The sequence below is a fragment of the Natrix helvetica genome (assembly GCF_964273705.1).
Source record: "Natrix helvetica genome assembly, chromosome: 1".
In the NCBI taxonomy this organism is placed as follows: domain Eukaryota; kingdom Metazoa; phylum Chordata; class Lepidosauria; order Squamata; family Natricidae; genus Natrix; species Natrix helvetica.
Genome location: NC_138548.1, coordinates 148,900,544 through 148,913,952, shown reverse-complemented (window position 1 = coordinate 148,913,952; position 13,409 = coordinate 148,900,544). Strand labels below are relative to the sequence as shown.

The 13,409-nt window shown below is 41.7% G+C and overlaps 1 long non-coding RNA gene across 8 annotated transcripts in view; it reads left to right on the top strand.

Moving 5' to 3' along the window:
* Window positions 1-809: 809 nt before the first annotated feature.
* LOC309385459 overlaps window positions 810-13,409 on the top strand; it is a 160,812-nt gene continuing 148,212 nt past the window's right edge. For 7 of the 8 annotated variants that reach the window (XR_014174222.1, XR_014174223.1, XR_014174224.1 and 4 more), the window contains exon 1: window positions 2,138-2,243. This is a non-coding gene — a long non-coding RNA (uncharacterized lncRNA). Of the gene's footprint in view, window positions 921-2,137; window positions 2,244-13,409 lie in introns of those variants that run through there. The other variant, XR_014174221.1, reaches the window with a different exon arrangement.

Genomic DNA, 13,409 nt, shown 5'->3' with positions numbered 1-13,409 from the left:
ACCGCATTTTGTGTCTCCTGTGACCTGGGTCACAGGGATCTGAGTGCATTTCCTAACCCAGGTCTCATTAGGGGGAGAGAATGAGATTACCAATAAGTGTAGTTGCAAAAGGCACGTATTATGTCTCATTTGCATTAGTGGTAAAAATGGCTTCAGCCTGAAATTTCATAAGGCCGCTTCTTGTCATTCGTCATGCTAAGTAGCTCATAAGGAAAGGACCTGATTAAGAGGGTCCGTTTTAAATTCCTGGATACACCATAATACTTTCTCCCATTCAGGTTATCAGCATCTTTCATCTGTGTGTTTGTGTTTCAAATTCTCATGGTTTCAAACAAATGCTTTATCGTGTCCATTTTCTGGTATTTATTATTAACATTATGAGATAGCAGAGGTAATGCAATGGTTTGAAACATTTAGTATTAAAACCATCTTTCCAAAATAAACTGGATTATTTTTGCTTTGTCATAAAACAGAAAAAAGTCTTGTAAATGGCCTTTTGGTTATAAGAGTACTATTTAAAGGTTTCAAATGACTGGATGACTTTTTGCAATAATTTTTATGTGCTTGTGGGATAATTTTGGGGGCTAAATTGCTCCAACCATTTCCTGTAATGCTGCTCTATTAAAACTGATACCTGAGATATTTTCTCAGGTTTCATACATAAATATTATATGCTGACATAATCTTTTATAGTAATTGAAACGCTCTTCTCACCAATACTAGGCCAATATAACTCACAAGCACATAGGGGGTGTCAAAGTACTGAGGATTTAATAGCTGCCAGCTGATGAAAGGTTGTAAGCTGTAATCAATAAGCTGATGCAAGTAAGGCAAGGCTGATGCAATGAGGCTGATTCCTTGCAGCTATGCTATAACCCTTTTAAGACTCTGATGGGAGGTCCACACAAGTCTATATATAGGTAGCTATTAGAGGGTGTTTCTCTCTCTCATTGTGCATTTCCCCCCCTTGGACAAGCGGCTTTAAACTGTTTTGCTCTCTGCCCCCAGTGAAGGAGGGGGGGGAGCCGTGGAATGAAGTCACGCTCATAACAAACAGCAGATTTATTTTACTGCAATTGTGGAAATGAGGTGATGGACCTTCAACAGATGTTTCAACAACTCTTAAAGGGGCAGGAGGACTTAAAAAATCAACTGAAGGAAATGAACGAGCAGCTCAGAGAGAATCAAGATCGAAGAAATCAAAATTCACAGAGACTGGAACTTTTGGAGGAGGGGACGGCTGAGATGAGGGGGGAGGTGAAGGGGGTCCAGAGAGGAAACCAAGAACTTGAGAACCAGCAGATAAAAATGGAATTTGAAAGAATGTCTTTTCTTCTTAGATTTCAAAATGTAATTGAGGCTGATGATGAAGACCTGAGGGATATTATGACAAATTTATTGGCTGAATATATTAAAATAGACAGACAACAGATGGGGTGGGACATGGACCTGGTCTGTAGAGTAAACTCAGCATACGCCAGAACACACAATGTTCCAAGGGAGGTTCACATTAAATTTCTTAGAAAGACTACAAGAGATGAGATTCTGAGTGCACAAAGGGGGCAAGCATTAAAATACAAGGATAGAGAAATAGCCATCCTGAAACAAATCCCTAAGAAAGTTAGAGATAAAAGAAAAAAATATTCGCTTCTAGCGAAGAAATTATACCAGAAAGGGATTTGGTTCAGATGGCTCATGCCAGAAGGTATGCTAATTTTCTGGGAGGACACGAGAGTTAGAATTAATACAACTATGGAGGCAGAGGCCTTCATGGAAAAAAACAAAATCCTCCTAGATAAACCTGATGACATTACACTGGATATACAGGACATGGGAGGTGCCGGAGCTCTGCTGGAGGGGGGAGAAGAGGCAACATCGAGAAAACTCAGATCACAAAAATGAACTAGAAAATCTGTTGGATATAAAATGATTGAAATTGTTTGAAGATAAAAGTTTATATGCTGACAAAATATCACTAAGTAGTAACAACTTAATGTATTAATAAATGAAAGTTATGAGAATGGGGGGGAGGGCCATTTCCTACATAATGTAACTGTCAAAATTTGTAACCTCACCCACTATCCCTTTCCCTGATTATTTTCTTTAAAAAACCAATAAAATTTTGTTTTTTTAAAAAAAGACTCTGATGGGAGGTCCACACAAGTCTATATATAGGTGGCTATTAGAGGGTGTTTCTCTCTCTCATTGTGCATCACACATTTCTCTCCTTGTGTTCGTAGCTGGTAAGAGATTTTTTGCTGCATTATATGTTTGTATATGTTTTATATATAAACCATTATTAATTGTCTGAAGACTCTGTGTGCTGTGTTTTGCTCCTGGGTTTATCTCATAATATTAGTCATGCTGCCAAAATTCTGACAATTTCTATTGAAATAAGTCATCTGACAATGGTCCTTTACAATATTGTCATCCTGAAGCAATTGCAGTAATTAAAGGTATACTATAAAAATATAGGAAAAAATGTATCCCTGACCTTACTAGCCTGACTTTTTAGATTTCTGTGCAGTAGAGATTCCATTTTTAAAATATTTTTGCCTAATAAGATGGCTGTAGGTTAAGTGACTTGTGAATGGCAGAGCTAGTACCATTTCTGGAACCTGGCCTTACTGCAAATCCTAAATCTATTGTGTATCGTGACAATTAAATCTTGTTGATTAAGTGGGATGGATAAGTTTTATTTCCTCTCTTCGGGATCCAAAATCTTTCCTGAAACTCCTCTATGTAGTCCAGGAGAACTGCTGGACTACATAGTCCATATCAGGAAAGATTTTAAAAAACCATGTTGTGGTACTTGCTTGTGCCAAGCACATTGATCAATGTGGGGTTGTGAGTAACTGCTAGATCTGCTCATAAATCACAATGATCCTTGCAATCAGACTATAACAGGGCAATTATAGTAGGTGGATGAGAAGAGGGGAGACAATTTTTTTAAAGAAAAACTTTAGTTTAACAACTTGCTCTCCCTAGTGTTTCCCATCTCTCATCTTCAAACATAATAAGAGCAGGTTTCGTGTTTGTGCCATTTATTTTATTTTGAAGTTAATATGAGTAAGTTGACCTCTAATTATTCTTCTTACCCTAGGCCTATGATTGGGCACCTCATGATCAGGATAATGTGCTCTATGTGTGTCTGTCCTTGAAGACTATGCAGAAGTCACAGCTGGTCCAGGATGCAGAAATATAGGCAATGATGGGGAAGTCATACAAAATGCATATGAACCCACTGCTTTGCAAACTGCACTGATGGGCCATTGTCTTCTGGTTGCAATTCAAGATCATTGTGATCACCATTAAAGCCCTTCATGGCACAACAGCCATCTGAGGAGCCACCTATTTACAATTGCCCCTGCTAGTATTCATTCATTCATTCATTCATTTTCTATAGTTGTCCATCTCAACTAATGACTTGTGGTATGATTAACCAGGAAATGTGGCTCTAGGTCCTGTTGATAAAATGGTGTCAGCTTCTGGGATCCAGGAAGTATATCTGCCCTGTTGCAGCACCTGAATCTGGATAATATTTCCCCTCAAAGATTTATGTGTCTCCCATTCTTAGGACATTTAAGAAATTTCTAAATATCTGGTTGTTCTCCCCTGTTGTGTAATAGGATGACTGTGGAGCCTCCTTTAATTACCTTTGGTTTATAGTTAGTGTAGTTTTGTGGTCAGCTGTGACTTTTTTTTTATGCATGCATTGTTTTATTTGTAAGCTGCCCAGATTTATCAAGGAGTCAAATGGTCTCAGCCCCTCCTATATTGGCAAACATTGAGTTGTCTTGAAACCCAAAGATCTAGTCATACAATGGGCTAACTACAGGAGTGAAATGCTACCAGTTCTGCTCAGTTCACTGGGGCTGGTAGTAACAAATGCTTCTGATTCCTCAAACTGGTAGCAAAAAAAATGCTTTTAAAAAGTAAATAAAAGGTTCCCATGATTGAATGGCACAGCTGATGAACCTTTAAAAAAACATTTTTAAAAGCATTTTTTACTACCTATTTGCCCAACCGGTAGTGAAAAATGCTTTAAAAAGTTAACCAAAAAAAAAGGGTTGTATACCAGCTGTTTGACAATCAGCTGTGCTGGGGAATGTTGGAACCTTCCCCCCCCCCTTTTTTTTTTTTGCTTTTTTAAAGCATTTTTTTACTACCTATTAGCCCAAATCGTGACTCTGTGAGGTTCCTGCTTGTGCAGGGGTCATTTTGTGTGAAGTCCAGCTGCTTCTGCATTGTGTGTGAGTCAGTTGTGTAGGAATCCGTTGTGTAGCTTTTGTGTTAATTTTGTGTAAAGTGTGATGGTTGATTTTTGAGCACTCTGTAAGGTTGCTGCTTGTTGTTACAGGGGACATTTTCTGTACTTTTGCATTGTGTGTGAATCAGTTGTGTGGCTTTTGTGTTGTTTTTGTGTGAAGTGTGAAAGTTCATTTTTGAGCTCACCCAGCCATCTGACCATGACCAACAAGACAGGCCCACCCAGGCACATGCCCAACAAGCCACGCCCACAGAACTGGTAGGGAAATTTTTTTGATTTCACCACTGGTCAAGTACCTTGTGTATCTCTAGTTTTAGTTGTGAATGGAGATGAGGAAGGGGAAGATACTTGTTCCGATTCACAGAATTTTGCAGAATTTTGCATAACCTCCCAAATGCCTTTAAAAGTTATCACATAGATGTAACTTTTAATGAGACAGAAGGGAAAAATTATTAGGGGTATAGAGAGTAATCATATTAATTGCATATAATTAATTTCATTTCATTTAATTAAACTCCAATTTAAATTAATATATTTCCAAAACAATTCTGCTCCTTCTTGCTGTTGTATCTACCCTGCACAGATGGATGAAGAGAGGTTCTAGCACATCCACCCAAACCCAAGTAGTTCCACTCAAGTACAGGTAAATTCTTGATTTAAGACCATAATTGAGCCCAAAATTTCAATTCCTTAGCAAGACAATTTCAATTGAGTTTTCCTCCATTTTACACCTTTCTTGCCCCAGTCTTAAGTGAATCACTGCAGTTGTTTAATTAGTAACACAGTTGTAAAGTGAACCTGGCATCCTCATTGACTTTGCTTGTCAGAAGGTCACAAAGGATAATCACATGACCCTGGGACATTGCAGCCATCAAAAATATATGCCAGTTGCCAAGCATCCAAATTTTGATGTGTGACCAAGGGGTTGCTGCAACAGTCATGTGAAAAACACTCATAAATCATTTTTTTCAGTGCTGTTGGAACTTCAAAGGGACACTAAAGGAAATCAAGGACTATCTGTACAAGATGCTGCTTCTCTCCTTCAGCCAAAATCCATTTTCTTCTCCTGGAAGAAAAGGCTATTAATTCCTTACTGTCATGAAGTGGGCAGGGATAAGAGAGACCATCAGTGGTGGGATTCAACCCACTTAACAACCGGTTCTCCAAAAATGTGAGTGCATGTGCATGGCTTCCATGCGTGGCTTCCACCATGCAGCAAGGATCAACCGAGCAGCCTTTCATGGCTGCTCTGCTAAATCTCTGCTCTGCAGGTCAGTGGCTGCTTCTCTCTGCTGTTTCTCTTGCTGGGAGAGAGAACATCTCTTGTGCAATTTATCAGCTGTGAGACGCTGCTTTCCTCTAAGTCCCATCCGGAAAGCACACAGTGGAGAGAAGCAACTGCTGTGATTTTACGCAGTTTGGAGAAGCGGTAACATCGACCACTGGATAGCCCCACCCACCCCAATCCACCCAGTCCTGCCTTATATATTATCTTCCCTTTGCCACGTAGTCCAGACCATCCAGCTAATCTCTGTGCCTCACATGCTCTGCTCACCTGCCTGATCGCCCTTCACCTCAGGTTGGGGCCCAGGGACATGACATTCCCTGGCTCCAGCCTTGCCCCAGAGCTGCTGCCCACTCACCACCCACCTCGTCCGGGTTGAGAAATGCACCATTCTCCAGCTCCAGCCTTGCCCCAGGCCTCCACCCACATGCCACCATCCTCAATCTACCAGACAGTTCTTACCTAAAGCTCTAAAGTGGAGATCTTGCAGTCATCCCTTGCGGGGGCTCTCTCTCTCGCACGCGGAGATGCTCCATGTGCTCTGCAGGTCAGTGGCTGATTCTCTCCGTTGCTGCTCTTGCTGGGAGAGAGCGCGTCTCTTGTGCAATTTATCAGCTGTGAGATGCTGCTTTCCTCTAAGTCCCATCCGGAAAGCACCCAGTGGGGAGAAGAACTGTCTGGTAGATTGAGGATGGCGGCATGTGGGTGGAGGCCTGGGACAAGGCTGGAGAATGGCACATTTCCCAACCCAGCCGAGGTGGGCGGTGAGTGGCCAGCAGCTCTGGGGCAAGGCCAGAGCCAGGGAATGGCATGTTCCTGGGCCCCAACCTGAGGTGAAGGGCGAGCAGGCGGCATGCTTACCTTTAATGAGCGGAGTATGTGAGGCACAGAGATTAGCTGGATGGCCTGGACCACGTGGCAAAGGGGAAATAATATATAGGGCAGGACTGGGCAGGGCAGGGTGGGCGGGGCTAGCCAGTGGTCAATTTTACCGCTTCTCCAAACTGCGTAAAATCATAGCAACCAGTTGGCCCAAACCGGTCAGAATCTGCTGAATCCCACCCCTGGACACCATCCTCCAGATGTATTTGGGGGCTATGATAAGCTTATCTCTATGTAAGAAATTGGGGGAAGAAATGGAAGAAAGCAAATCATTCAAAGACTGTCCAACTGAATGAGCTCATGAGTAACGAGGGTTGGAAAATTCCTTGACGTTTCCAGGTTTTTGATTCTACCTGGCATATCTGTTATTATTTATTTTAGAATAATTGGTGATGAGTTATTTTTCTTATTGCATGTTTCTTTGGACTGCATCCTACTTGGGCTTTATTTCATTCAGAATTCTTGCCAGTGTTTTTCCTTTCTTATGTACCACATTCTATTTTGTTTTGAACAGTTTTCCAAACCTCGGAGTAGTTTTATAGAACGGGGACTTAAAAAACTTGGGGAGTCAGCAAAATTTGGGTAGGAACTGAATTATGTCATCTTCTTCAAGTGGAGGCAAAGCACTGCATCTAGGTTTAATTCTTTCCAAATGTAAGATAACCATATGTTAAAACAGATAAATTCCACCGGCACAATGGAAAGGGATTTTTCTGCTCTCCTCAGAAATTCTTATGTCCACAATGCACAAGAAAGCTATAAATAGTATGAGAGAATGACACCAGAAGCTACATAGAAAGAGAGAAACTATTAGAATCACCCCCTTATTCATTTTTTTTCCTCCTGGCATTTTCCCACAGAAAATGTGTTGTTGTTGTTTTGTTTTTAATCCAACCAAGAATTAATTCATTTATTCTGATGGAGTGGGCCTATTGGCTTGTCACCCAAACCGGATGTTGTACATTGAGAAAGAATGGCTAGCCCAAAGTCACCCAGTCAGGTTTTGTCCTTAAGGCAAGACTAGAACTCACAGATCCTGGTTTTTAGCCTGGTACCTCAACCACTAGACCAAACTGGCTATTACCTCTGTCTTGTTCATGAGTCTCAAAAAATACTTCTACCAATGGAAACAGAATTTGGACTTAATCCCTTGTTTAACTTTGCTATTTGGATAAGAACACCATGTAGTGAATAGGAGATTTCCAGTGATTCCATCCATCCAAACTACCAGAAAATAGTTTAAGTAGTGTTGAAAGAAAGTGGTTATCTCTAAGCCAAGAGACTTTTCTTTAATCACAGGTGAAGAAAACTCCTGTGAATGGGTGGTACATGTTGTAAACCGAACAGTGCATAAGGTGAACTTGATGCGAAGAAAAAAACAGTTGAAAAGTTGCTTGAGGAGGAAGAGTTTCTTTCAAAATAAACCCGCAATTGAAAGACAAGATAATAAAACCGTCCATCACTTTAATGACAGATGTGACAAACGATGTACCTCTTGGCGAAAAAAGTATGACTATTATTGGACTTAACCCTTACAGAGATTTTCATGGGGTGAGGAAAGGGATCCATGTGCTCACTCCTGTTCAGAACTGAGTAAATTACTCATCCAACAGCCATCCTTTGGTGCCACCTTCCTCTGAGAAAATGACACTCTTGAACTTCTAAACAGAAATATGACCTATATATTTATTTTCTCCAAAAGGCAAATTTTAATAAGAAGAAAGCCTGCTGGACAAATAAACAGAATGAAAATATTGAAAAGACTTGCAGAAAAAGCAGTTTTGGGCTCCTCTAATTAGATCCTTCTGCCAAAAGGCAAAGCCAGGGAATATGTCTCAACAATATGACAGTTTTTTTTAATTCTCTGCTGAACCTGTCAGTAAAGAGAAACTTAATGTGCACCCCTTTCTCATTGACTCTGTAGCTCCCCTTTTGTTTATGTGATCGGAGTGGCTAAATAATGCCCCTAGGAAAAGTGATTTTGCACTGAAATCTGCTAATACTATGTGGACTTTGCTTTCCCCACAAATGCTGTGTGCTGAAAATAAGAACTGAGTAAGGGCAAGGAATCAGCGACATTCTAGCCTCTGTTATGGTCTGCGAATGCAACAAAGTGTTATTCACAATTTGGAAGCAAGCAAAGATATAATAATCCTCAGAATGGGTCATTCTCTTGTATGGTGAGAAAAGTTGGCCTTCTTCTGGTATTTTGAATCTCATATATTGGGGGGGGGGGCGTGTTCTGCCCCCTGAGTCAAAACTCCATGCCTAGTTATCATAGGGTATCACACTGGCAAGATAGACTATTGTTTCTCATGTGCCCAGTAGAGCTTGCTATCCCTTTCTTGTCTAAATTCCCTGTCACTGTGATGCCTGAATACACCAGAATGTGTAGGATAGCTTGCTCTTCTCCACTTGCTTTCTCTTTGCCAGTTTGAAAGGCAGCAAAGATAGGGGAGTTGGAACTCAAGTTCAGATGGTGTTTCTATGCACTTGAAGACTTTGGTCCTCTCCTCTACTCTTTTCCTCCTTATTTCTCAGTTGTTTATACCACTTAACAAATGTGGACAGATTTTCTTTTTCTGGACTAAGAATACTAAGAAAACAATTTAATTTATTTATCACATATAAGTATCTCACTGGGTGAGATACTAAGAAGCTTAGAAGCTAAGCAATGTCAAAACTGCAACTCAATGGTTAAGCATTTGCTTTGCATGCAGCAAAAGCCAGGTTGAGCTCCTGGTATTCCCAAAGAAAGCTAGAAACTCCTTCTTCCCTCCAACATCAACAATATTAAGACAGATAGGTCATTGATTTGATTCAGAGTAACACAGCTTTTCATGCTTTTTCATGACATAATTGCATGGGTTCAGCTGATACTGAGGAGAGTTGGTCACCATAAGCTTCAGAATGTCAAGCAGCCATCAACACAGTTCCCAGAAATGCTGGTGGAGATATCACCAGGAACATAAGATGGAAGTTAGCAAACAAATCCAACAGATATTGCCAAGGGATAATATTCACCTTTGTCCTCAAGCAGTTAAACAGCATTTACTTAAGTCCATCCCATATTTTCAAGACATTATAGACAACATAGTAAGCAATGAAAAGCTGGGTCCTTGTTAATGGCAAGTAGAAAAGAAGCAAGCAGTAGGAAAATGAGAATCAATCAATCAATCAATCAAATTTTATTTGATTAGCCGCAACCCTCTCCCGAAGGACTCGGGGCGGCGTACAGTCAAAAAGATAAAATACACATAGGACACACATACATACGAAAAAACAAGGACAATTACATTTGTGCATGGAGGAGAGTAGACCTGCAAGTGAAAGACAATAAACACAGCTAAAAACAGTTAAAACACAGTTTAAAATCCCCTAAATAAAATTGCTGAATTAAAAACCCCTCAGGAGCGTAACGAAGTTATGGTTGGGCCAGGCCAGATATTTGAAAAAGGTGGGTCTTGAGCTTAACACGGAAGGAGCGGAGGTCTGTAGTGGTCCTAAAATCCGGGGGGAGGTCATTCCACAGGGCTGGGCCCGCCACAGAGAAGGCTCTGCTCCTAGGCGCCGCCCCATGACATTGTCTAGTGGACGGCACCTGGAGAAGTCCCTCTCTGTGCGAGCGAATAGGTCGTAGGGATGTATGGGGCAGAATACGGTCCCGGAGGTAACTAGGTCCTGAGCCATGGAGCGCTTTAAAGATCGTAATCAAAACCTTGAAACGCACTCGATAGACCACAGGAAGCCAGTGCAGCTCGCGCAGGTGTGGTGTCACATGGGAGTACCTGGTGCTCCCCATAATCACCCGCGCGGCCGCATTCTGGACCAACTGTAGTCTCCGAGTGCATTTCAAGGGAAGCCCCATGTAGAGAGCGTTACAGTAGTCCAGGCGAAACGTCACCAGCGCATGGGTGACTGTGCGTAGAGCGTCCCGGTCCAATAGGGGGCGCAATTGGCGCACCAGGCGAACCTGATGGAACGCCCCCCTGGCCACAGCTGTCACATGTTCATCCATGGACAGCTTGGCATCCAGGAGGACGCCCAAATTGCGCGCCCGCTCCACGGGGGCAAGTTGAATGCCCCCAATGGCCAGAGATGGAATTATCTGGTTGAACCGGGGAGCCGGAACCCACAGCCACTCCGTCTTGGAAGGGTTGAGCCTGAGTCGGTTGTCATCCATCCAGACCCGTACGGCTTCCACACACCGGGACATCACTTCGACGGCCTCGTTGGGGTGGTTCGGGGTGGAAATGTACAGCTGAGTATCATCAGCGTACAGGTGGTATCCCACCCCAAAACCACGGATGATCTCACCCAGCGGCTTCATGTATGTGTTGAACAGGAGTGGCGAGAGGACCGACCCCTGTGGCACCCCACAGATGAGGGGAAATGGGCCTCTAAGTGGAAAAAATAGGGGGTGGAATGGGTATAATGCAGCAAATGGGAGCCATCCTTAGCTCCAATGTATTCCAGTTTCAGCAGTTCTTTGTGCATCTCACTATTATCTGATGCATTTATTGAAGCTTCTATAATATAAATAAATAAGTGGCATTATTATATTCTCCCTCAAAAAAGATTGTAAAATGCCATTATCAAGAGTTAATTCAAGGCCAAAGTATGTAGATTTACAGATGACATTGGTATGTGAATATAGATCTTTTCAACATTCATATTTTATTGTGTTTTTTAATCTAGGGGAAATGTTAATATTTATTGCAAGTCCATGTGTGATATCCCATATGCCAAACAAACAAACAAACAAACAAAGAAACCTATATATCTTATTCCTTGGCAGAAGAAATCTTATGTATAGGCAACATTTTGGAATCCTGAAATGGTTCAGGTCCTCTAGTTATATTAATATTGCTATTGGAAAGTACTGTATATAGTAGAGCAGGGGTGTCAAACTTGATTTCATTGAGGGATGCATCAGGGTTGTGTTTGACCTCGGGGGGGGGGAGCAGGAGGTCATGACCGTGTGTGTGTGTTTGTGTGTGTGTGTGTGTGTGGCCAGCTCAATGTCACTTATGTCGGGGGGTGCCTGTGGTGGTCTGTGGTGGTCACTCTGCCAGTGAAAATGGGCTCTCGAGCTCTATTTTTGTCTATACCTGCCTCCTGCAACCCTCTGCCAGGAAAAATGGAGCTCGGGAGGGCCCTGTCAAGCTCCGTTCTCACTGGCAGAGGCACCAAAGGGCTGTTCTTTGCTGTTTCCAGGGTGGTCCCGTGGGCCAGATCTAAGCACTCCAGGGTCCGGATTCGGCCCCCTGGCCTTGAGTTTAACATCCCTGTAGTAGAGTCTGTCAGTGGGATAGCTGATAAAATCATATCTTCTTAATTCCCTTTAAAAGAAATGAGCTGAACACCAGCTTACCCCTCAGACTGAAAACGTATTATTAATGACAAAGAAGAACAGAAATGCAAATGAAGCAGCCTGGAGAACAATGTCCCACAAAGCTATAGTTGTGTGATTTGTTTCATTTTTTTCTTATCAACTTAGTGATGCTTCAGTTTAACCTATCCACAGTGCATAAATTTTCAAGGTTCCAGACATAGCCATTGAGAGAACTGGATGTGAGGTACACTATATTGCCAAAGTATTCGCTCACCCATCTAAATATTCAGAAGCAGGTGTTCCAATCACTTCCATGGTCATAGGTGTATAAAATCAAGTACCTAGGCATGCAGGCTGTTTTGACAAACATTTGTGAAAGAATGGGTCGCTCTCAGGAGCTCAGTGAATTCCACCGTGGAACTGGGATAGGATGCCACCTGTGCAACAAATCCAGTCGTGAAATTTCCTCGCTCCTAAGTATTCCACAGTCAACTGTCAGCTGTATTATAAAAACATGGAAGTGTTTGGGAACCACAGCAACTCAGCCACAGGCCACGTAAACTCGTCCAACATCAGTGTGTGACCTCACAAATTCCGCTTCTGGAAGAATGGTCACAAATTCCCATAAACACACTCCTGAACCTTGTGGACAGCTTTCCCAGAAGAGTTGAAACTGTTATAGCTGCAAAGGGTGGACCAACGTCATATTGAACCCTATGGATTAGGAATGGGATGTCACTTACAGTAAGTTCATATGCGAGTAAAGGCAGGTGAGCGAATACTTTTGGCAATATAGTGTATCTAAGGCTTTTTCAACTTTTGTTGCTTAATCCCTTGATTAGAAATGTTAGTGTTCTACTGGAAACTATACGGGGCTGCTTAATAAATGATGTCTTCATGTTCTTTTAACATTAGTGACAATTTGTTAGTCATAATACACTGCAAAAGAGAGCAACTCGGAAGCTGTCTGAGCCACTTTCAAACTTAAATTACCCACCATAAAGTGCAGAATAAAAAAACATAAAGAGTTTCTTGTAATACAAAATTCATAGAGACAAAACTCTAATTTCCTGATGGATATATGATATTAATGTAATGGATACCTCAGTGTAGTTAAATTGCATTAAATGGTTATTCATGCTTGAATAAACTTCAAGAAAGTGAGTACTGGTTGAAATAGGATAATATTTTGTTCTGCTAAATTATATGTTAATTGGTATTTCCTGTGTTGTAAAAGGACTAAAAGGGCTTAATAAAATAGATGCCAGAAATATTCAATTATTTCTTCTTCTTCTTCTTCTTCTTCTTCTTCTTCTTCTTCTTCTTCTTCTTCTTCTTCTTCTTCTTCTTCTTCTTCTTCTTCTTCTTCTTCTTCTTCTTCTTCTTCTCCTCCTCCTCCTCCTCCTCCTCCTCCTCCTCCTCCTCCTCTTCCTCTTCCTCCTCCTCCTCCTCCTCCTCCTCCTCCTCCTCCTCCCCCCCATCCCAGATATTATATTATTAGTTTAAACAATGTAAACATTCACCAAAATCTATTTTTAAAATGAGTCCCAGAGTCTTTTAAAAGCCAATGATCACAGTTGTCAGCTGTATGCAAGTTTGAAAGGCAGAGCCATATGCTTAAAAAATGTACAGCAGTC